This window comes from Panthera leo, chromosome E1, assembly GCF_018350215.1.
Source record: "Panthera leo isolate Ple1 chromosome E1, P.leo_Ple1_pat1.1, whole genome shotgun sequence".
Taxonomy (NCBI): domain Eukaryota; kingdom Metazoa; phylum Chordata; class Mammalia; order Carnivora; family Felidae; genus Panthera; species Panthera leo.
Window position 1 is genome coordinate 12,652,069 of NC_056692.1, and position 24,863 is coordinate 12,676,931.

Here is a 24,863-nt window from a genome sequence, read left to right on the forward strand (position 1 = left end):
TTCCCAAAGGGAAGTAACCTTGTGGTAACCATCCAGCTTTTTTAGGAACATAACTTTCTGATTCCCATTCCTTTCTTCCTATAAACGTCTTTCACTATGTACAGCTCCTTGGAGCTCCTTTCTATCTGCCAGATTGGTTGCTGCCTGATTCATGAAAACTTGAATAAAACGAAAGATCTTTAGGGGTGCATCGGTGGCTCAGTCAGAAGAGCATGAGCTCTTTTGATCTCAGGGTGGTGAGTTTGAGCCCCACGTTGGGTGTATGTGCTATCAAAACAACAACAACGGGGCACCTGGGTGGCGCAGTTGGTTAAGCGTCCGACTTCAGCCAGGTCACGATCTCGCGGTCCGTGAGTTCGAGCCCCGCGTCGGGCTCTGGGCTGATGGCTCGGAGCCTGGAGCCTGTTTCCGATTCTGTGTCTCCCTCTCTCTCTGCCCCTCCCCCGTTCATGCTCTGTCTCTCTCTGTCCCAAAAATGAATAAAAAATGTTAAAAAAAAAAAAAAAAAAAAACAACAACAACAACAACAGCAACTGTAAAACTTACCCAGGTGTTTTTTGTTTGTTCAACAGACTTATAGGCTGGGAGAAAAAAAAGTGCAAAGGCCCTGAGGCCATGGTGAGCTGCATGTTTAGAGTCTTGGTTGTTAGTCAGGATTCTTAGTTTTCTCTTGAGTCTGTATAAAATGCTTTTATTTGTAATCCTTGGTATTACTTTCTTGGCTGAATAACCTGAGCTTTGTGAAACACCTCTTATTTCAGCAAATTCTATTCTAGTGATTCAAAGTGGAAACAGAGGTGGACTTGGTCTGGTTAACACATATTCACTGAGTGGCCTTCCTGAGCCTGGTGCTCCAGGAGGAACTAGGAGGCTGTGAAATGGAAGGGATGGGTCTCCACCTTGATGACTGCAGTTAATGAACCTCCTCTGTGTCCTCAGGCCCCTTCCACTGTACCTCCTCCCCATCTCACATGGGTCACAATCTCCAACCCTGCCCTCTGTCAGGGTTGTCCCCAGCTTTGTCCCCTATGCTCAGCTGCTCCCAGCCCTCTCTGCCCAATCGTCCCTAGAGCTTCTCAAAGTTTGTGTGTTCCAAACTGACCTCCTCCCTTGCCTCACCATTGCCTCCTCTTTGGGAAGTTCCTCTCAGTGCAGGAAGCCCCTGATAGCCTCATCCTCAAGCCTCCAGGCCCAGGCTCTGCCCACCCCCACCCCAGCGCGTCCCCTGCCATAATTGTGCTGCTGCACCACTGTCACTCTCTCTTTCCTTTGGTTGACTTGGGCCATACATCAACCCCCACTCTGCAGAAAGTGGGGACAATTTCCCTTGAGGGGAGTACAATTACACGTGGGGACACTGAGTCTACACAGTCAAGGGTTGCTGGGAACGAGAAGCAGTATCCCAGGGAAGAGGACAGACAAGGGCTCCCTGAGCCACCAGGGCTCAAGCTAGTGTGGCAGCAAGGTGCCCACAAAGGGGGTGAGGCTGGCATCATGCTGCAGCCCCTCCCCTCTGTTCCCCCAGTGTGTCCTGTGTCTCCATGGCTCGGCCTGAATGAGCTGGCCCTCCTCATGTTGTGTTAGGGGAATGCCATTCATTCATTCATTCGTTCATGCACTGATTCATTCATTCATTCATTCATTCATTCATCTTGTATTTGGTTCCTGCTCAGTGCCATGCTTTGTCTAAATGATAACTCATCTGGGAGACCCAGTTCAGAAGTCACTTCTTCCTTGAAGCCTTTCTTGATCCCCACCCCTCCTCCTTGCACCCTCTGGCCTCGTGTGGGACCCCTAAATGTTGTGATCACACTTGATGACCTCTTCAGCCTGTAAACTCTGTGAGGACACTGGGCCAGATGCAGAAAGGGGTTCAGGAAAATGTGCTGGTGTCTCAGTGACTGAAAGATGAAAGGATTTAATGTAGGCCACTTATGGGTCAAGTTCACCAAAAGTCAGATTCTTCTCCTTCCCTTCCTGCAGGACCAGCAGACCAAGGGACTTGCTCTCACCCTCATCTCCTCTTGAGGATTTTATCTTTTTTTTTTTTTTTAACGTTTATTTATTATTGAGAGACAGAGAGAGACAGAGCATGAACATGGGAGGGGCACAGAGAAGAGGAGACACAGAATCCGAAGCAGGCTCCAGGCTCCGAGCTGTCAGCACAGAACCTGACGCGGGGCTCGAACTCACAAACCACGGGATCATGACCTGAGCCGAAGTCGGACGCTTAACCGACTGAGGCACCCAGGCGCCCCAAGGGTTTTTATCTTTAACTTTACTTGTTGTTTCTACTTTGAAGACATTTCGTGACTGAACCCCTCGATATTGAGAAACTTAATGATCACTTAAGGGCAGGGATCCCCCTATTGTGTCTGGTGCCTGAGCCAACACTGGACAACATGGAAGCTTAGAATGTTGAGGAGGAGATGGCTCAGTGGCTGGGTCTCAGGGCAGCAGGAAATGGGGAAACAAACAGCTGGAGGCAGAAGCTCCCCCCTTCCCCCTCCCCCATCGTGACACCTGCCTCCTTTTTTGTATCGAACCAACCTAACTGTAATTACCTGGCGACCAACCCGTGTCCTTGGCAGACGATCTGTTCTTTGGGGACAGCTTTAGAGGCCACCTGACCTAGGTTCAAAGCCCTGTGTATGACTTAGGACCAGTTGCTGGCAACTCTGGAGCCTCTGTTCTAATCCTAAGTGAATCTGACAGTGATGCTGTGCTGGACCAGCTGCTGGAAGTGGGGCGGGGCAGAGGCAGGTCGCTGGTCACTGTGAGAGGCTGCCACTCTTGCTGTACCCTGTGACTACTGTCCCTGGAATCCCAGCCTGCAACGTAGCTATGCGTGGGGAATGCCGGGATGGGGCAGTGCAGGAGTGAGTCAGAGAAGCGCAGGTGCTTCTGGGGCAGCATTGAAACCCAGGAGACTTGACTTTCCTCAACCGTTTCCAGCTGACCCAGGCCCTGATGATGAGGGGCCAGAAGGCAAGCTGACACCCCACAATCACCACCACCCCCAGGTGGGATATGTGTGATAGCCCTCCGGTACCCCGACTGCTCAAGAACACAGGAAAGAAAGGAAAACAAGTTGCTAACTGATAGAGATGTCAGTCAGGCAAGACAGAGTCTCCATCAGTTTACAGACACCTTAGTGAATTACGAGAAAAGGTCAACTTTATCAATAGCTGAATCTCCAGAAACCTACAGATTCAATTTCCTGGAGTCCCAACATCACCCTCCCCTCCATAGTGATGTGGGGAACAAAGGCAAGAAGGAAATGGCGGGTAAAATTAAATCGCTTTATAACCTGCAGCCCACTGACAAATACTTGGGGCAAACACAAAGTATAACATTTCTCCAGAAACCCCTTACTGTCATAATGTTAATGCCTTACTAGAGGAAAAAAAACCACCTTAGTTTGACAATAGCTAGGCCTCAGATATCTTTGGAGTCCTCTTTAGCATATGAAAGTCTTTCTGGAGGCCTCCTTTTTACCTTTACCTCCCCCAACTCCAGAGTATATAACCAGTCACTCTCTCCAACCCCAGTGTAGCTCTTTCTGCCCAGGGGTCCCCTTGCTTTAATAAAATCACCTTTGTACACCAAGGACCTCTCAAGAATTCTTTCCTGGCAGTCAGCTCCAGACCCCCAGCACTCCAAAATGCCATCGCTGACACCACTGACCACAAACCCTGAGTGTGCACCATCTCCTAGGAACTCAGAAGGCACAACCCGATGATCTGGCCCGCAGAGCAATGGAGGAGGTGTTACCAGCACCCTGCCCACAGCAGCTGAAGATCACAGGGCTCCTTGAAGCACCCATCCGTGGGTGGAGCCTGGCACGGCAGGGCTGCGTAGCATAGACTCTTAGGGTGCCTGAGCTGCCGGTATCTCTGCTTGTGAAGACACCCAATGGCTCCTGACCTCACAAGCTAGGCAAGGTCAGACGTAGTCAGTACTTGGTTGTGAGAACAATAGGCAACTCCATACAGACAAAAACACCCTGGTCGTTGCCAAGAGAAGCGAGAGGGTGGAATGGAAAGTGACCGTTAATGGATAGTGGGTTGCTTTTTGAGGTGAAGTGTTCTAGATTAGGGAGAGATGAATTGTGTGCTTTTCAAAAGTGAATTTTATCGTATGTGAATTACGTCCCCATTTGAAACACTGGGATACACAAATAAAATAACTCTTAAAAAAAGTATTAACATGAGAAATGCATATTATCCTGAGTGCTTGTCTTGGTTCCCACTCTACTAACCAATGCAGACGTGAAGATTCCCGAAGACCAGGCGCTTATTCAGAGCTATTCCACGTAGCAAGGGAGTCGGCCATCACATGTGCGCTTGGCAGAAGCCAAGGGAGGCGGAGGAGAGGGACAGCTCTGTGATGGGAAAGGAGGAAGCCTGTGCTGATCTCAGGTTGTGGTGTGGAGAAGCTGGAGACGGGCTGACTTACAAGGCAGGCATCTGACCCGATGGCTTAGGGGAACAGATTTGGCTTTCCCTCATGTGGTTTTAAATGGAAAGAAGGATTAAAAGTGAGGAAGCTGTCAGTCAGTGGGCAAGTCCTGACAGTTTGGGGCTGTCCCTGCACACGTTGTGCTGGTCTGGCTTTCTGGGCCGATGGTGCAGATTACTGTCAGGGCCTGGGGATTGGACAGAGAGAGAGAGAGAGAGAGGGAAAGAAAGAGAGAGAGAAGAAGAGATATTCCCTGGTCTCTGGGGGGATTAGAACATTTTGCATACCAAAGTCCCTCCTTCGTTATCTTCATTCAATCAGAAACCGTGTGGATACAGAAATTTTATTCAGTGTTTTTATCATCAACTGCAAGCAATAATGATGAAACAATGACAATAGTCGTTGGTAGTACCACAAACTTCAGGATTTGCCACCTTGCTAATGTCTACCTTGTTTCTTGTTTGTTTCATATCAGCAAGAAAATTCTTAAATCACTCCCTTTTTTTTCACCCCCCACTGCTATCCAGCTATCGAGTGGCTCTTCTGGACCAGCCACCAGGTCACACCCAGCTGGTGAGAATGTCACCAGGAGGATCCCAGGATGCCACTAGGATGATCCCACCCTTGCAGACGGCCTCCCAAAGTCAATCTCTGGCAAAGCATTCAGGTCCACCCCCACGAATGTTTCCCGGGGAGCTCTAGGGAAATCTCCGAACTGCTGACAGGTAACGCACTACGACCCAGTAAGTCGGCACTGGATGGATTGAGGACAGGAGGTGAGGGGAACACATGGCCAGGTGGGACCACGGTCTTCTAGAGTCTCATCATTAGAAAGACAGGGAGGCCCTGGGAGGTCCTCTGCGCGGTCCCTTGCCTCCGCCATGCCACGTTGCCTCCACTGCTAGGGAGAGGGGACTTATGGTAAATCTGACGTTCCCATGACTGGGATCCACCACTGTCGTGCTACTGCTGCTCTCCCAACCCCCGGGGGGAGGCCCCACCTCCAGATAAGTTGTGGAAAGATTGGGAAACGAAAGGACCACTGGGACCCACGAAGGAGGGCATAGGGCTTGGACACTGTCTCCTGTTGGCCTGTGGCAGTACTCTTAGTCCCCCTGCAGGCAGAGGGGCGCCAGAGCCTGCTGGTTGACCAACACATGCCAACCCCTAACAACCTCAGAGCACGGTGTGGGCCACACAGCGCACACTGCCACACATCCAACTGGGGCAAATGTGCCAACACCACAGCACAGCCTCCTGGAAGCTGCTTCCCACGCGGCGAATCCCATCCCTTGCTAATTTCACCAGCGCTCTGGAGGAACTAGTTACATAAAAGTACACAGCAGGTGTTGCCTGACACTTGGTAACAGATCAGTGGGGTGGATCCGGATGGAGGGATTAGTGGTGAACGGTGAGTTCCTCAGACACCCCATCTTGCCCTCGCCCACCTGTTGCCTCTCAGCCAGACAAAAGTGGAGTGTCTCTAGCACCAACGTAGCTGTGTACCTCCAGGACCTTGGCCGACACGGCCAATCCCGGCAGCAGAGAAAGGGCTTGGAAACGTTTTTCAGGAGGTCCTTGAGACATTTATTTTCTGCAGAGATGGCTACCGGGAGCCTCTCCGTGTAACTCTCTGCAGGTGGGGGCTGCCTCTGAGCTCCGGAGGGGACATGCAGATTTTCCTGCAGAGGTCAGGATATCCTTTGTAGTCTGTCTCCCCTCTCTCTCTCTCTCTCTCTCTCCCTGCCCCTTCCTCTCATGCTCTCTCTCTCTCTCAAAAATAAACATTTTTAAAAGTTCCATTTATCCTATATTTTACTCAGGATCAATGTGTTCCCATTTTAAAGGGTACTAGAAAAGAAGACGTCTATTTGGATCAGTATATTGGGCTCCTAATTGCATTCTAATTTAATTTTAAGTAATCCAAAGCAATTCAAAAGAACACACTCTTACCATAAAAACTAGCATTTCACAAACTGTTTTATAGTTTACCTACACTATTGATAATGTTGAAGCAAAATGTATTTATAAATGCCTAAGATAAATACAAAATGTATTGATCTATAATGAACTTTTAAGAGGAAATGTATCAGGCTCAAGAATACCTAGAAGGTGCATGAAAACGCTTGAATCCTTTTGCATTTACTAACAGAAAAATGATATAATTCTAATAATTGGTTATTTTCATTGTTGTACTTTGGGTGTGTGTATGTTTAAAAATGTTTATGTATTTATTTTGAGAGAGAGAGAGAGAGAGAGAGAGCACATAAGCAGGGATAGGCACAGAGAGGAGGAGAGAGAGATTCCCAAGTAGGCTCCATGCTGCCAGCACAGAGTCCAATGTGGGGCTTGATATCATGAACCATGAGACTATGACCCAAGCTGAAATCAGAGTCCAACACTTAACTGGCTGAGACACCCAGGTGCCTCTCACTGTTGCAAAATTTTTATAAGCTTATGTAAATTGTTCTTCCGCTGGATGTGAACATATTGTATAGCATGCTTTACTCAAAGTGTCAGTTCTAATTCAATGATTTCTAACAGTATTCTATCAAAAAATTAGTATTTGAGAAATTCACCATCATCAATGAATTTAGGCAAACACTGCCACAGTCGAAAAGGATGACTCCAAACCAGAGTGAAAAGTAAATAATTCTACAATTCAGACACCTGGTTTTGATGGACAGAAGTATTTGGCAGCTTTTGTAGTTGATGCTAATGCAGATGCTATATTTCAGTTACACTGATTATTTCTTAGATGAAACAGGGCAGCAGGGAGATTCCCCTCCCCAGTACAGCAATAATTGCACATTTGGTGTTTTCTTATTTATTTTAACCAACCTCACTGAGAGAAAGGAAACATTTTCAAAGACTTTATTTGTAAGTAATCTCTACACCCAAAGTGGGCTTGAATTTACAACAATCCTGAGATCAAGAGCTGCATGCTCTACTGACTGAGCCACCCAGGATTCCTGAGAAATGTAAACATTTTTACCTTTACCCAAAGGTGGTTTGTAAGTGGCAAAATTCACTAAAAATTTAGCTGCTTTTTAAGTACAGTTTTCAGCATATAAAGCTTAAAAATTACTACTTTCTAGAGCAGTGTTTGGCAAACTTTTGTAAATATTTTGGAGCTTGCCACATGACCTCGGCTGCATCCACTGAAGTCTGCCATTGTAGCCAGAAAGCGGCCATGGAGAAAAGGTAAATGAAGGAACATGGCTGTGCTCAAATAAAACTTTATTTATGAATCCTGACATCTAAGCATGATACAATTCTTCAGGCTTCTTTCTGAAAATTATTTCAACTATTAAAAAACATGAAAGCAGTTCGTAGCTTGTAGGTCCTACCAAAACAGGCCATAGGAAGAATTTGGCTACAGAGCAAGAGCCAAACTAGTCGTCCTTAGAGACTACCATTCCACAATGAATGGATTACAGTAGCCACGTGCTGAAAACATAAACACTGAGAGCAGACAAATTACCAAGACCTGACCAGGGTGTGAAGGATCAAGTCCTCACCCAGGATGCCCATCTACCCTGCTCACGCATGGCCACCTCATCTTGGCATCCCCAGCCTCTAGGAGTGAGTGCAGGTGCCCAGACCTGGTGCCCACAGTTCTGCAGAGTGCAGGGTGCCCATGTAGTTCTGACACCGTTTACTTACTGGGCATAGTTTCCGCATCCATCAAGTCACCGCCTCCTTCTGGGGCTCCAGGAGGAACAGAAAGACACTTTCCACCCTCCATCTCCTGTGCTTATAGTTCAGACACTGAGTACAGCTTCTCTCACTGCTAAGGGCCAAATGGAGCCTACGGGTCATTTGTGCGTTGTCTCCACAAATGGGGTTGGGGTCTGTGACGGGCCCTAGGGCTCACAGGGAAGGGCCTAATCTTAACTGTGACATTTCAGTTCACCAAATATCTTTTTTTTGGGGGGGGGCGGGGGTGGACCAAATTTTACTGCTTTTTGGAGGGTCACCAAACATCTTATTTTGGCAGGGGGAGAGAACACCTTCTACAAAATATGTGAAAGAACATTTTTTGCCCCATATGGAAATTAGCGGGGCAGCCGGCACCCAGCTGGAGCGCGTCACCTCCACCATCCCAAGCGCCAAAGGGCCTGGGGACTCAGGCTGCTTCCACCGGCGCTGCGACCAGAGCTCTGAAGGTGGCGGGAAGAAGGCCGCCAGCTCCGGACCCTGAGCTGCTCCGGGCCCTTGGCGCGCGGAGGGAAGCGGCGGAGGCAGGGCGTGCGGCGGCGGCGGCGGCGGCACCTGCGGCTCTTAGGCTTCGCTGCAGGGCTTCCCGCGGGCCAGGCTGGGCGGCGGGGTGTCCCCAAGGAGACAGGTCAAGGCCTCCGAGCTCCGCGGATGCGCCCCCGGGTCTCCAGGACGCCGTCCTACAGCAGGACACTCGTCCCGCGCGCACAGCGCCGCCGCGCAATCCCGCCGCGGAGGGACTCCTCCCGCGCGGTGAAGGGCGAACTTGCCGGCCGGGCGCAGCCTCCCTGCGGAAGAGGAGCCGAAGGCCGCCCGTCCCGCGGACGGAGAACCTGGAGCGCCTGCGTCACCGCCACGCGTTGCTTCACCGAACCGCCGGGCGGCCGGGCTCCAGTCCCAGGTGGAACCCGGAGCCCCCACTCCCTCCCGGACAGGCTGGCGCCCGGTGCTGCCGAAAGCCTGGCGGCCCCAGCGGCTGCCTTCGCCTCCCCGTGGCTGCGCTGCATGGGCTTCGGGGAGTCTGGGACGGACCCTGCCCGGAGCCCGCACGGAGCTGGTGACTGCCAAGGCCATTCGCCCCCGGACCCAGGTCAGCAGCAAGTCTCGGCTCCCTGCCCTTTCCTGGCTCCGCGGCAGAAAAAGAAAGTAGGTTTTCACGGTCTTAACTAACGGCTTTTTGCCTCTTCCCAGTCTTTCTCCTCCACCCTAGTGGTCCTGAGCTCCCTCTGTGGCCCTCAATACGCTACTGGTCATTGTTTGTGTTTTTGTCTTTGTTTTGAATGTATTCTAGAGCAGAGACTCAAGGGGAGAGCAGAGGTAAAAGAGGGCAGGGTACTTGCACAAATAAACTGAAGGGAGGAGCGTATAGCATCCGGGGAGAATCCACACCCAAAGCTGCTTAGTGCCAAGCCCTGCTCATCGACCCTAATGTCTTGGTCTCCTCCTGCATACACCCGGGAGCAGGACTGGCCGTCTTCCTGGACTCTGGGCCTGTGTATACCCGGGTCCTGTCCTTTCTCATCCCAGGCTGTGCTGCCCCGCCCGCCCTTCCCCACCTTCTCCTGCATGAACCTGCCCTGACAGGTTTCATCTGTTAGAGTCTCTGTCTCCTTGCTGCCTCCTGGAGCAAAATTAGGAAAGCACTGTTCTAGATCCATCTGTTGTGATCTATGCTGATTCTCCCCATTGTTTTATTATCTGCCACTCATACTTTGGCAAATTGAGTCTTTAAAAATTTTTTTAATGTTTATTTTTGAGAGAGAGCATGAGTGGGAGAGGAGCAGAGAGAGAGGGGCACACAGAATCCAAAGCAGGCTCCAGTCTCTGAGCTGTCAGCACAAAGCCTGACATGGGACTTGAACCCAGGAACTGTGAGATCATGACCTGAGCTGAAGTCTGTCACTTAACCGACTGAGCCACCCAGGTGTTCCCGTAAATTAATTCTGAATTGTATAAGATAATTTTCTTTCAAGTTGGGCAGGTAGGGTAGGTAGGCATGAATAATGGTTCCCTAAAGATGTCCATGTGCTAATCCCCAGAAGCTATGAACGTATTACTTTGCATAGCAGAAGGAAAATGTCCTGATGTGATTTTAATTAAGAATGTGGACCTGAGGAGACACTCTTGGATTGTGATTGTGCGTGCGTGCGTGTGTGTGTGTGTGATATAAATCATGGGGACCTCATAGGTGAAAGAGGGAGACAGGAGGATCAGAGTCACGGGAGACATGAGTACAGAAGCAGAGGCAGGGGTGAGGTGAGAGCTGGCTAGGGCCCTGAGGAAGGACTGTGGGTGGCCTCTAGAAGCTGGTAAAGGCATGGAAGAGATTCTGCCCTAGAACTTGCAGAAGGAGTGCAGCCCTGCCAAGCGTCAGCACCTTCCTTGAGGTTTGCACCGTAAGACACACGGGACTCCGGATTCCAGAATTGCAAGAGAATATGTGTTGTGTTTTGTTGCAGCAGCGATCGGAAACTAACAGAGGCCAGTGAGGTGCATCTTTTTGAACAGCACAGATACTGTCCTATTGGTAAGTGGGGCTTCCTTGTACCAGGAAGTTCAAATGAAAAAGGGTAACCCTGATCATATGTTTCCTCAGAGAATCAATGGAGAAGTCACTCTCCTGGGAGAGAGAGGGGGGAGCTGTGGGCAGAGGCTGAGGATCCTCCCCTGTGGACAGGCAGGGACCATGAGCAGAGGAGCCTCAGGACAGGCCAAGCAAAGAGGGGCTGTGTGTCCGGGACCTTGCTTGAGGGCTTCTGAGGGCAGCTGAGCTGGGGGAGGGAGATCCCAAGAGGGCCTCCTGAGGTCTGTGCATCTGTACCTTCAGCAGCAGCTGAGCACAGTCCCTAAGCTATGAGCGTCCAGAAGCTTCGAAGATGGCCCGCTGACAGAAGACAGGGAGTTAACCTTGGAAATTAATTAATTGATTAAATTATGTTTTATTTAAAGTCCGTTTCTTTCTATTCCATATTATCCTTAGGAGAAAGTGACAGCATGTTTGATTTGATACTTAACCCTACGTCTGTAATTTTTTATTTTACAAAAAGTAAGAATAAGCTTTCTGAGTGGAAGACCATTGATCGGCACAGTTCCCCAAACCAGAATGGAGCAACGTGTGTTAGATGTGGCTTGTCCATTTAGAAATGGGGATGCTTACAGGAAATATACAAGCTGGCTCTGGGTTAGACAAAACGCCAGTCCCAGTGCCATGCCTTCCTCCTTGTGTGATGTTGTACGGGTCACCTGACCTCTCTGACCCTGGCGTCCTTCCTTCTCAATCAGAGACGATGATCCCTCCACCACAGAGCTGTTCGAGACTTACCTGAGGCAGAGCGTGCGTCAGCACATATCTAAGGACAGGTAGCAATCCCCAATAATGTCAGCGAATGATTAGAGGTCATTTTTAGTCACTTGCCTAAATGGCACGGGGTGACCAGTCTTGGGGTCTGTTGGTTCTGGTCCTGCTTCTGTGCTTTTTCGTGTCTCATGGCCTGTTTCTACTTGTAGGCCCCCCTTGATCCACACTGACCTTGTGTGTTTGGAGGGCTGGGCGGCATGCAGCCCCCTCCGTGCCCACCCTGAGTCCTTAAGTTCCGGGTCTCTTATTTAATCTTACTAACAATGCTCTGAGCCAGTACTAACACCGTCCTTGCTTTTTAGATGACAAAACTGAGCCATGGTGCGTTTAGGACTTGTCCAGGACCACAGGGGGAGGAAGTGACCAAGACTCAGCCTGAGGTGAGTCTGATTCCTGGGCCCTCACAGCCACACAAAGTTTATGTCTCACAAAGCTCTACTACTGTCTTCACCCACAATTCAGCCAGTGTGTTCCTGTTTCTCTTGAACTAGCTTTTGTATATTTTCTTGTTACCAAAGTATTGTATGTTTATTGTAGCAAACTTTGAAAATATTGACATACATTAAAGAAGAAATTTACATTCTCCTGTAATTCCACAGTCCAGAGAATCTGTATGTCAGCGATTTTCTGTCTTCATGTTTTGGTTTATTTCTTTTCCATTTTAAATATTTGCATGATATAAAAGAGACTATGCTTTCTTTAACCAAATCCTTAGTGTTGATTTGGTTCAGGTTATTTCTCACGTTAGAGTAAATATTCTTATAATTACAATAGTGTATCTAATTATTTATTTGGTACACATTTCCAGAAATGAGAATTTCAATTTTAGGCCAAACAGAAACCTTTTAAAGCTTTGTGATTTGTACATATCACCAATGGGCCGAGCCCGAAGGGCTGTAGAATATATAGCTCCAGTCTTTGTCAAGTGGTATGGTATTATATCAAAAGATTCTTATCTTTCAATAGAAGAGAACATCATCTCAGTCTCCATTCATTCAAGAGGTTTATGTTTTTGCTCTTTTCTTGCAGGCATTTGTATTTGTTTATGAGAAACTTCCAGCTTATGTGTCTTACCATTTTTTTCTCATTGGAATGTTTATTTTATTATAGATTTGTAGAAGCTGTTTATTAGGAATATCAGACTTCTATCAAATATGTCCCAAATAGCATTTTGAGTTTGTGGTGTTGCTATTATATTTGACATGAAAATATTTAACAATGTTGTTTAGCAAAACCCATTAAGCTTTTTTCTATGTAGTTCAGCATTCAGGATGATGCTTACGTATGATTTGGCTGGGGCTGCCATAACAAAATCCCACAGACCAATGTGCTTAATCAACAGATTCTGAATTTCTCACAGTTCTGGACTCTAGAAGCACAAAATCACTGTGTGGTCAGGGCTGGTTTCTCCTGAGGCCTCTCTGCTTGTCTTGCAGATGACGACTTCTCATTGTGTCCTCATGTAGTCTTTCTGTATATTCATCCGTGGTGTTTCTTTGTGTGTCCAAATTTCCTCTTCCTCTAGGGACACCAGGCATATTGAAGTAAGGTATACTTTAATGATACTTCATTTTTTTTTTTTTTTTTTACTCATCTCTTTAAAGGTCCTATCTACAAACACAGTCACCTTCTTTTTGTTTTTAACGTTTATTTATTTTTGAGAGATGGAGACAGAGCACAAGTGGGGGACGGGCAGAGAGGGAGGGAGACACAGAATCCGAAGCAGGCGCCAGGCTCTGAGCTGCCAGCACAGAGCCCAACGCAGGGCTGGAACCCACGAACCCTGAGATCATGACATGAGCCAAAGTCAGATGCTTAACCGGCTGAGCCACCCAAGCGCCCCCAAACACAGTCACCTTCTAAGGCACTGGGAGTTAGGGCTTCAACATATGAATTTTGGGGAACACAAGTCAGGCCATAACAGTTTATAAAGGTCTTCCCCATGTCAAGATTTATAGTTTCATCTTGATGTTTATGGTATCAAAGTTTATATTTCAATGCCACTTGGAATTTATTTTGATGTGTGGCATGGTTTTTATTGAGAAAAATATAAAGAAAGGTTTATAGGTAACATAAATGACAGTTTAAAGAATACTAATAAAACAAATACTCATGTTGTCACCACCCAGCCTCAGAAATAGAATATTCTACTTCTTCTGTGTATCTCAGCCTATGATATTTCCTTGCTTTTACTACAGATTTTCACCTGCACGTGTAATCTTTTTAAAAATGTTTTTAATGTTTATTTTAGAGAGAGACAGAGACAGAGACAGAGACAGAGATAGTGAGTGGGGGAGGGGCAGCGAGAGAGGGAGACATGGAATCTGAAGAAGGCTCCAGGCTCTGAGCTATCAGCACAGATCCCGATGCGGGGCTCGAACCCACGAGCTGGTGAGATCATGACCTGAGCCGAAGTTGGATGCTTCACTGACTGAGCCACCCAGGCAGCCCTGCATGTGTATTCTTGAACAGTATAGTGGCTTTTCCTCACATAGGGACTATCCTTTTGTGACATAATTTTTATTTTGTGTGTAATGTTGTCTCTGAGATTCATCCATGTTGTGGCATGCAATTGACATACTTTTACAGTTTACCAGTCCATACTTTGCTATACCAAAATCTGTCTCATCATTTTAATGGACATTTAAGTGTTTCCAGCTTGTTGCTATTATGGGAATGCATCTGCTTTATGCTTTAGATAAGAATTAATGAAACAAGCAAGATACTCATTCAAACGTAGAATACAATGACAACAGTGGATGCTTCTGGTAACAGGGATCACGGTTCCTGCTATTCCTCATCCAAGCCTGCCTTTTCATTATTATTCTTAAACATTTGCCCAACTGTGAAATGTGAAAGGGTGTTTGACTTTGATTTCAATTTGCATTTTATGTATTACTAATGACATTCAGCATCTTTAAAAAAATTTTTTTTTTTTTTAATTTTTTTTTTTTTCAACATTTTTTATTTATTTTTGGGACAGAGAGAGACAGAGCATGAACGGGGGAGGGGCAGAGAGAGAGGGAGACACAGAATCGGAAACAGGCTCCAGGCTCCGAGCCATCAGCCCAGAGCCTGACGCGGGGCTCGAACTCACGGACCGCGAGATCGTGACCTGGCTGAAGTCGGACGCTTAACCGACTGCGCCACCCAGGCGCCCCTAAAAAAATTTTTTTAACATTTTATTTATTTTATTGTTTAAAAAAAATTTTTTTAATGTTTATTTATTTTTAATGTCAGAGCATGAATGGGGGAGGGTCAGAGAGAGGGAGACACAAAATCTGAAACAGGCTCCAGGCTCTGAGCTGTCAGCACAGAGCCCGACACGGGGCTTGAACTCACTGACCGTGAGATCATGACCTGAGCCGAAGTCAGCCGCTTAACCGACTGAGCCACCCAGGCGCCCCAGCATTTTATTTTAGAGAGACAGACAGACAGAGTGTGAACAGGGGAGGGACAGAGAGAGAGGGAGACACAGAATCCTAAGCAGGATCCAGGCTGTGAGCTGTTGGCACAGAGCCTGACACGGGGCTTGAACTCACGAGCTGGGAGTTCATGACCTGAGCCGAAGTTGGATGCTCAACTGACTGAGCCACCCAGGTGCCCCAACATTCAGCATCTTTTAAAATCCTCATTGGCCATCCATAGTTCCCCTTCCATGAGATGCCTATTTTTTTTCTTTTTGCCATCTTTTAATATTTATTTGTGAAAGTTCTTACAGGTATCACCTCCCACTTCATGGCTCTTCTCTTCCTTCTCTTCATGATGTCTCTAGATGAGCATGAGTTCTTAATTATAATATGATCATATTTATCAATGTTTCTCTTTATGTTTTACACTTTGTGTGACTCTTAAAGACATTTTTCATTCCCCTGACATAATAACATTCTCTTATGTACACTTCTAAAGATTTCATGCTTTCTGTCTTCCACCTTTAATCTTAAATTTACTTAGAGTTGATATTTATGCGTTATCTCTGATGAAAGGCAGCTTCCCTTCCAACAAAGCCTGGGGGAAGAAATTCCATACCACCCCCTCCATATCCACCTTCACCCAAAGCTACATATGGGCTTAAGATTCCATCTCTGAGGCTATTGAGGCTACAAGAAAAGGTAGAACAGGACAAGGGGGCAGAGAGAGATGGGAGGCTGCTATTTGCAGTGGATGATGGAGAAGCTCTAAAAGGGGGCATTTAAGTAGAAGCTATGAAGACAAAAAAGGAACGAGCCACTTAAATGCAAGAGGAGAAGCACATTTCAGGCAGACCAAAGTGAACATGGAAATGCTCTGCAGCAGGGCAGTGCCTGGAGATTTCAAAGAATGTCAAGGAGACTAGTGTGTTTGAAGCATGTGTGTGAGGAGGAGAGGGTGACGGGATTCTGATTTATTGTCACAAACTCCTTCTCTCCAAATCAGCCCCTATCCCTCTATCCGCTTGGAAAACTTCTCCCTGCCTTTCAAGAAACAACTCAGAGCTTCTTCTGGTTCCTGGACAGATCAAGCTGTAGCTCTAGTACACTGTGGTGGCCTTAACTCCCTGTGTCACCACTAGACAGTGAGTTTCGTAGAGACAGATTGCACTTGTTTCATTTTTGTATCCTTAGTGATAAGAATGGTCACAGCTCACTAAATACTGAACGAGTGAACAAATAAATGCAACAATGAGTGATTGTAATGAATGACATTTCCTTTTGTCTTTACCTTAGGCCACTGAGAGCCAGGTATAGGAGTTCAGGGCCACTGCTACACAGAATCTAGAAATGGTCAGTTCTGCCTTTCCCCATCTAGGAGCATTTTAGAAATGAGTTCAGGCCACAGCTTCCTACCAGGTCCCCTCAGTGAGAGGTAGTGATTGGCCAGCCCCATGGCTGTCTGTGCTCTCCCTGTTGGCTTGGAGGGTTGACCTCTCCCTGGCTCGGTGCTCCTTGACTCCCCTTGGCTGTCCCTGATTCGCAGGTACCTAATTGGTACAGGGAACTGAAGATGTGAAGTTTTTCCTTGACTTGGGTTGGACATCAGAACCCTGATTGGTATGAGCTTGCTTGAGTCAGCAGGATGTCAGCTGTCCATGGACAAAGGGCTGGCCATGCCTCCCTGGTCAGCTTTGCCTCAAAGACAACCTCTTGTCCTTTCAGCCCTGACTCTGCCTGTTCCCTAGCCTCACTGGGACCTCCTACATATCACAACGTCTGCTGCTCCTCACCCTAAGTACAGGAAGTAGATAACTTCTTCCTGATACTGAGAATGTCTGGGGCAGTGAGTTACGTGGCCAGCCCCAGCTTTAGAGTACAGTGATCAGCAGGGACCTGGCCAGCAATGTTGCATAGTCAGGATGAGCATAGTGGGCAAAGATGTTTGTGACCAAATAAGTCTTACCCAATAGGGTCAGGGGGACCAGGGCGGAATGAGATGTCCTAGAGGTTCAGGATTTCACAGAGCAGATCACAGCCCAGGAGAAGCCAGAGCCTTCACAGCAGATGGAGAGAGGAATAGGAAAACTGGGAATTGAATGTGAACCTAGTGCAGGGAAGGCAATACAAGAGGGAAAAAAGAAGCAGGGGTACCATTTAAAAAAAAAAAAGAAGCAGGGGTGCCTGGGTGGCTCAGTTGGTTAAGCATCCAACTTCAGTGCAGGTCATGATCTCACAGTATGTGGGTTTGAGCCCCGTGACAGGCTCTGAGCTGACAGTGAACACTTAAGAGGATAGATTTGATTTGCTAACTACGTTAATACCTTTAAAACCAGATGAAGATAATTCTTGTCTAGGAATCACAAGAAGTTCAACTGCCTTTGTGTTTTGTGCATTGGTTTCCGCTTGTTCCTGGCACTCCGAATTCCCTTTCCCTGTGCACACAGATGACCGTCACGGGGTCTTTTGTAGATGCCCAGTGATACTGGTTTCCAGTTCTGCACTTCACACATGTGTGGGCATCACCAGTCCTCCTCAGGCTCCTGATGGTCTTCCCTAAGGAATTCACAAGTGCTCCTGGTTTCAACTGCAGAGTTTTATTTTTATTTATTTTTCAGTTAGAGACAGAGACAGAGACAGAGCACGATCAGGGGAGGAGCAGAGAGAGAGGGAGACACAGAATCTGAAGCAGGCTTCAGGCTCTGAGCTGTCAGCACAGAGCCCGACGCGGGGCTTGAACCCACAAACCCTGAGGTTGTGATCTGGGCCAAAGTTGGATGCTTAACTGACGGAGCCACCCAGGTGCCCCTCAACTGCAAATTTTATATACAAGTATCTACACTGCATGCTGAAGAGTTTAGTTTTAGTGATGCAGGAAGAAATTTGATCATGACTTGTTTTGGGGAAAGGCAGTGAAGTATCTTAAATTTCTGCTCCCAATTGATGCTAGCAAAAGACAATGGTTCTAATGAAGAAATGATCTCTTGAAAACTTTATATATATATATACACACACACACACACACACACACACACACACACACACATATAATAATGATCAACCAGCATAAATGTGACCAGGCACAATCAGGCACCTTGCCCAAATCCACACACCTGTGACTGGTAGGCTTCCCGGAATGTTTCCCCATTGTGGCTTTTATTTCTTATGTTGGAGCACTCATTTCTTCTTTCTTTTTAAGGAGTGCAAAATTATATGTGTTTAGTGTAGACTATCTGGAACATGTAACATGTGTAAAGGAGAAAATAAAATTTTTCCTATGCAGAGATGGCCATTGTTAACATTTTGGTAATTTTTTGTTAGTCTTTAAGAAAATTGTATATGCGTACATATAATTTTTACAAAATTGTTACTCAGTTTTCACTGATACGACTTTGTATTTTGTCTATCGTTTTCAACCACCACAGCAGCAGGTACAAGATTGCTACTCCCTCACAAGGAGCTCTGGCTGTGAAGCAGGCTCAAACGAGTGTTTTGGGTTGTTTTTTTTTTTTTTTTTTAACGTGTATATATTTTGAGAGACACAGAGACAGAGCGTGAGTGGGGGAGGGGGAGAGAGAGGGAGACACAGGATCTGAAGCAGGCTCCAGGCTCTGGGCTGTCAACACAGAGCTCAACATGGGGCTTGAACTCACAAACCGTGAGACCATGAGCTGAAGTCTGACGCTTAACTGACTGAGCCACCCAAGTGCCCCAAACAGGTGTTTGAAATGAGAAATGAGGTGTGATTATTTCATGGCCCTGATAAGACCAAGAAAGGCACTGTTATGTTTTTGAATGGCAGGTCTCAGATATTTGAATAGGATATTAAACAGCATCTCACACAGGGGTACTGGGGTGACTCAGATGGTTGAGTGTCCCAACTCTTGATTTTTGCTTCAGTCATGATCCCAGTGTTGTGGATCAAGCCCCACATTGGGCTCCGTGCTGAACATGGAGCCTGCTTAAGATTTTCTCTCTCCTCCCTCTGCGCCTCTCCCCCACTGGTTCTGTCTCTGTCTCTCTCTCTCTCTCTCTCTCTCAAAACAAGACAAACAACAGCATCTCCCGACTAAACAATCATGATATTTATTAATGAGGTTTAGATACCAATATTTCTTAATGAAACTAAACCGTAGTGAAAACCAACCTGACCACCAAAAATCTGACCGCTCACAACGTGATGATCTTTTCTCATGTTTAGGAAACAAATAATTCTGTGCTGTCAGCACACTCAAGCGCCCCGACATATTTAGAAACCACATCCAAATACTGGCATCTTCAAATTTGAAATATAATGCCTTTGATGATAACATACTCAGAGTTAGCATCTGAAAAACAAATTGCCCTCGATGATAAATCTCTGTAACTCGTGGGCCCAATTTCACTAGAATATCCTGCACAATCTGACACGGCCCACAGAACACTTGATGTTATTTCTGATCATCTGTAGTGTGAATTTGAAGTTTGTAATTTAGAGAAATAGAGAACGAGAGAGGAGACAAGTACTTTGAATCTGATCATTTCCTTACATATAAATGAGTCAGTGAAGTATGACTATTTTTATTTTTATGGCATTTAAAATCAATTTTTAAGTTTATTTATTTATTTTGAGAGAGAGAGAGAGAGAACCAGTGGGGGAGGGGCAAAGAGAGAGGGGGGCAGAGGATCCAAAGTGGGCTCCGCACTGACAGGAGTGAGCCTGACATGGGGCTACAAGCCCATGAACCATGAGATCATGACCTGAACCAAAGTCTAACACTTAACTGACTGAGCCGCACTGGTGCCCTAAGTATCACTATTTTTTAAAGATTGTTGCACACTTTACGTTTTCTGATGAATATATTATAAATTTTACTTACATTTTGTGGTGAGCATGTGTAACCAGTGTCCATTAATTGGTCTGCATGGACAAGAAAGTTTTGTTGCAAAGCAAGGTATCAGTAGGGGTTATTTGAGGTGAAGAGAGGAAAAAAGTGACCCAGTTTCATGATTTTACCTAAATCAAAATTAAGAGTTGAATATGCTCTCTCATGACAATGTATGGCTGGCTAGGATGAAGGGAGGGGAAGCAGGAAGGTGAACACAGGTGGAGAGTGAAGGTTGCAGTGAGGGCTAAAAAGGTACATGAATAACATGGAAGAAATCAGCAATGATTTGTCACAAGCTAACTAATGGCCATCGATAATTCTCCAAAGTAGAAAATAAAAATGATGTAAAATCAAAATAAAACAACTATATAAAATAATAAAAAATGCAATGATATGAAAATAAAAGTTACATAATTATATTAAAAATTATATAAAATTGATACAATAAAATTATAAAATAATCGTATAAAATAGGATAATATATATACTAATAAAAATAAAATAAATATACACATAATTATATAAAATAAATATATAAAATAAAAGTATACCAAAGATCACAGTGAAAGGATCTATTGTTTAAATTCTAGTTTTATACGTTTCTTATTCTGCAATTTAACATTATACTAAGAAATTTGTCATATTTTTTTGGATAGAACTTTTTGTGAAAAGGAAGAAAGAAAGAAAAAGAAAGACAGAAAAGAAGAAAAGAAGAAAAAGAAAGGAAGAAAGAAAGAGTTTCTGCCTATAGAGTAGGGAGATTTGGCAACAGTTGTCTAGTGAAATTTCATAACTGTTATGGATCAGTGACTTGCACATGCTACCTATTCATCCCCCTTCAAAACAGGAGAGTCTAGGGGCGCCTGGGTGGCTCAGTCAGTTAAGCGTTCAACCTCAGCTCAGGTCATGATCTCACAGTTCATGAGTTCAAGCCCTACGTCAGACTCTGTGTTGACAGCTTGGAGGCTGGAGCCTGCTTCAGATTCTGTGTCTCCCTCTCTCTCTGCTCTGCCCCTGCTCATGCATGCACCCCCCCCCCCCGCACTCTCAAAAATAAATAAACGTTAAAAAAATTTTAAACAAAAAAACCAGGAGGATCTATGTGCTTACTTTGTCTCAGTCTCACTATTATATGTCAAGTGTACATACTGGAAAATAACTTGCGTTTTCAATCACTTAGTCCTCCGATCGAGAGTGGCAGCCAGACCCAGTGTAGGTGACGAGATCCTAGACTTGAAACATGATAAGATTGGGTAAACCTCTCTGGGGTCTTGAGAGGAAGGGAGTATATTTTGTATGTGGGACTTATTTGAATAATTATGGTCGAGGAGAGGAAGATGGTATGTTATTTTTCCCTCTGTGTCTAAATCCCTTTACAGTATTACTTTGAAGACTTTCCCGTTAAGTCATGAAGTCTGTCTCCCCACCACCTGAATCAGGGCTGGCCTTGTGACTTCCTTTAACAAATAGAATGCGACAGAGGTGACTTGTGCCAGTTTCAAGCATAGACCTCAAGTTTTTGTTCTCTCTTAGAACCCCATTTGAAGACTGAGCTAGCCTCCTGGATACTGAGACACGTGGCTCAGGTGCCTCCAGTATGTCTCAAGCTGCAGCTGACCTTAGACACGTGAAAGAACCCAGCTGAAAGGAGAAGCGCCACCCAGCTGAGCCCAGACTAAAACTGTCCGTCCTACAGAAGCATGACGTAAATAGTTGTTTTAAACCAGTAAATTTTAGCAGGAGCTAATTTATACCGCCCCAGACAACTTATTACCTTGTAAAATCTTAGTAGACGAAAGGCTTTCTTTAAAAAGTGTAAAGTAGCAGAAGGATTCACTGCTACTTTCTAATTGAAAAGCCACCAATCCCAAACTATTATTTTATTGTCACAAAGGATTTTCTAAGTACCTGGCTGGCTCAGTCGGTAGAGCATATGACGCTCATGTGACACATGAGTTCAAGCCCCACATTGGACAAGGAGCCTACAGATAATTTTCTTTCCTTTTATTGTACATACAACTTGCACTTCATATAATGGGCTTGTTGAAACTTTTGAGTCTGGTGTGCTTAAACACGTGTATGAGCTGTGTGAAGCTAATAAAAAGCACTGGATATTTATAGCGTCTTTCATAGTGATTATGCAGACAAGTCATGAATTGACTCTCCAGTGAAAAAGAGAAAAACTTCCATTATTTTACTAATTGTACAGATCAAAGGAGCATTTCATTTGATGATGATTTCACATTAGCTTCATGGAATAATTGTTTTCCAGTCTTCTTTAATCCTAAGGCTATATAAGCTTCTTGTTTCACTGGAAACTTGGCCCCAAAAGGGATCTATTTATTCTATTACTGCTTTTATTCAGGAGATAACTATGGGGAACTATACCAGTTTTTTTTTTTAACACTTATTCATTTTTGAGAGAGAGAGAGAGAGAGAGAGAGAGAGAGAGAGGGAACACGAGTGGGGGAGGGGCAGAGAGAAAGGGAGACACAGAATCTGAAGCAGGCTCCATGCTCTGAGCTGTCAGCACAGAGCCGGATGCGGAGCTCGAACTCACGGACCGCCAGATCTCATGGACCTGAGCTGAAGTCAGACACTTAACCGAATAAGCCACCCAGGTGCCCCCAAAAGTATTCCAGTTTTAATGGAACATATCATAAACAGAATGGAAATGAAGCTCATCTTTTATAGCAGGACCTGTTCATGAAGACAGTCATACTGATTTTCTACCATATACAACTAAAAGGGAAACAATTCCATTTGCAATGGCATCCAAAAGGACAAAATACCCAGGAATAAATTTAACCAAGGAGGTGAAAACGTATACACTGCAAAGTATAAGACATTAATGAAGGAAATTGAAGAAGACACAAATAAATGGAAAGATATTCTTTGCTCATGGATTGGAAGAAATAATGTTGTTAAACACACTACCCAAAGCAATGCACAGATTCTGGGCAATCCCTATCAAAATTCCAGTGGCATTTTTCACGGAAATAGAATAATTCTAAAATTTGTATGGAGCCACAAAAGACCCTGAAAAGTTGACGCAATCTTGAGAAAGAAGAAGGTGGAAGATGATTAAATTACGAAATTTTGCAAATTTTGGGTTTGAAAGTGAATGGCTAAGAAAGAATTCTTCAGATATTTTGGGTACAAAAAGGTCATTTTATTATAGCATAGGGACAGGACCTGTGGGCAGAGAGAGTTGCACTGGAATTGTGAGGAGTGATTGATTATATACTTTTTTTTTGGTTAAAGTTTATTTATTTTGAGAGAGAGCGAGAGCGAGCAGGGGGAGGGCAGAGAGAGAGGGAGAGAGAATCCCAAGCAGATTCCATATTGCCAGCACAGAGCTCTGACGTGGGACTCCATCTCACAAACCCAAATGGTGAGATCGTGACCTGAGCTAAGATCAGGAGAGGGACACTGTAACCCACTGAGCCACCCAGGTGCCCCTGATTGTATACTTTTAATTAGTGGGGGTTAGGATAGTGTAAGTCTCTAAAGAATTTGGAAGTGAGGCTTTCAGGACCTTGAGGGGCTAGCTGCTGTTAAGATAAGACGATTTTTATCTTAGTCTTTAATAAAACATAAACATGAAGGCATGAATGCAGCCATGAGGTCCTTGAGGAAGGTCACGCTCTGCATGTTTCAGGTATCTGTCAGTGGGCTGCAGGCTGTAAGATTTAATTTAAGCTCTATTTCTCTTGCCTTTGTTTCTCTCATCATTTCCCTCCTCGCCAACAACTTTGACCCTTAAATCTTTAAGGTTGTTGAAGGTGGAAGGTCTCAAGTTCTGTAACTCCTTCCTGTTGAACAGGAGGGTAGAGATGTCCTCATCCTTACTTGTGGGTCAAGGTTGGTCAGTTGAGAATTTAATAGGATTAGGAAAGGTTAAGGCAGCTGTATCTAGAGTTGATAACCTATGGGTATCTCCTTGAGTAGAAAGGATCATCTGTCAGCTTGAAGTTAAGGCAGTGAGGGAGTCTCAGCACCAGGTGGAGAGACATGGGAAAAAAACATCGAAACATGATTGGAATAACAAAAAGAAAAAAGAAGCCCAAATAAGAGTCTTTTGAGGGGCCCCTGGGTGGCTCAGTCGGTTGAGCGTCTGACTTCGGCTCGGATCATGATCTCACGGTCTGTGAGTTTGAGCCCCGCATCGGGCTCTGTGCTGACAGCTCAGAGCCTGGAGCCTGCTTCGGATTCTGTCTCTCTCTCTCTCTCTCTCTGTCCCTCCCCCACTCATGCTCTGTCTCCCTCTGTCAAAAATAAATAAACATTAGGAAAAAAAGAGTCTTTTGATAGCTGACAAACCTCTTCCTTTAGTCCAGGAATTTAACCAATTATTAAAGGAAAGAGAGGGATTGTTTAAAACACCAACTTTGAGTATTTATGTCAGAAACCCAGAAGAATTTTTGTGGTAATCTGAAATGTATACACAGTGTTCTGTTTTTATGAGAACACAAGTTTCACCATGTGCAGCTGTTAAAACATCTAATGCCATTTTATTTTGTAGAACTGCTTCATGCATTTATTTCAGTGTTTAATAATATAATGCAGTTTTGAGTGTCATTTAAGGCCTTAATTGTGTAGCAGGTGGTGTTAACTGTCAAAATGATTTGTTTAGTAAGCAATGAGGTAATTAATAAGAGGCACTTCTATGGAAACAAAAGAAAAATATAGGTTAATGGTTAGAGCAAATTATAAACCCAGTATCTTAGTCTCGTGTGCTGCAGGTGAGAAGATTTTTTAGATGTCAGGTTTTAAAATTTTTTTTTTTTTTTTTTTTTAACGTTTATTTATTTTTGAGACAGAGAGACAGAGCATGAACGGGGGAGGGCCAGAGAGAGGGAGACACAGAATCTGAAACAGGCTCCAGGCTCTGGGCTGTGAGCACAGAGCCTGACGCGGGGCTCGAACTCACAGACCGTGAGATCATGACCTGAGCCGATCAGCCGCTTAACCGACTGAGCCACCCAGGCGCCCCTAGATGTCAGGTTTTAAGTGTCCTCAGATGGAGTGGGAACAGGCAGCAGC

General features: G+C 45.4%; 1 long non-coding RNA gene across 1 annotated transcript; it reads left to right on the top strand.

Annotated features, from left to right (window-relative positions):
* Nucleotides 1-9,001: 9,001 nt before the first annotated feature.
* LOC122205967 lies at nt 9,002-21,507 on the top strand. The gene is made up of 4 exons (XR_006196318.1): nt 9,002-9,327; nt 10,641-10,708; nt 11,842-11,919; nt 21,351-21,507. It is a non-coding gene; the product is annotated as an uncharacterized LOC122205967 (long non-coding RNA).
* The last annotated feature ends 3,356 nt before the right edge of the window (nt 21,508-24,863 follow it).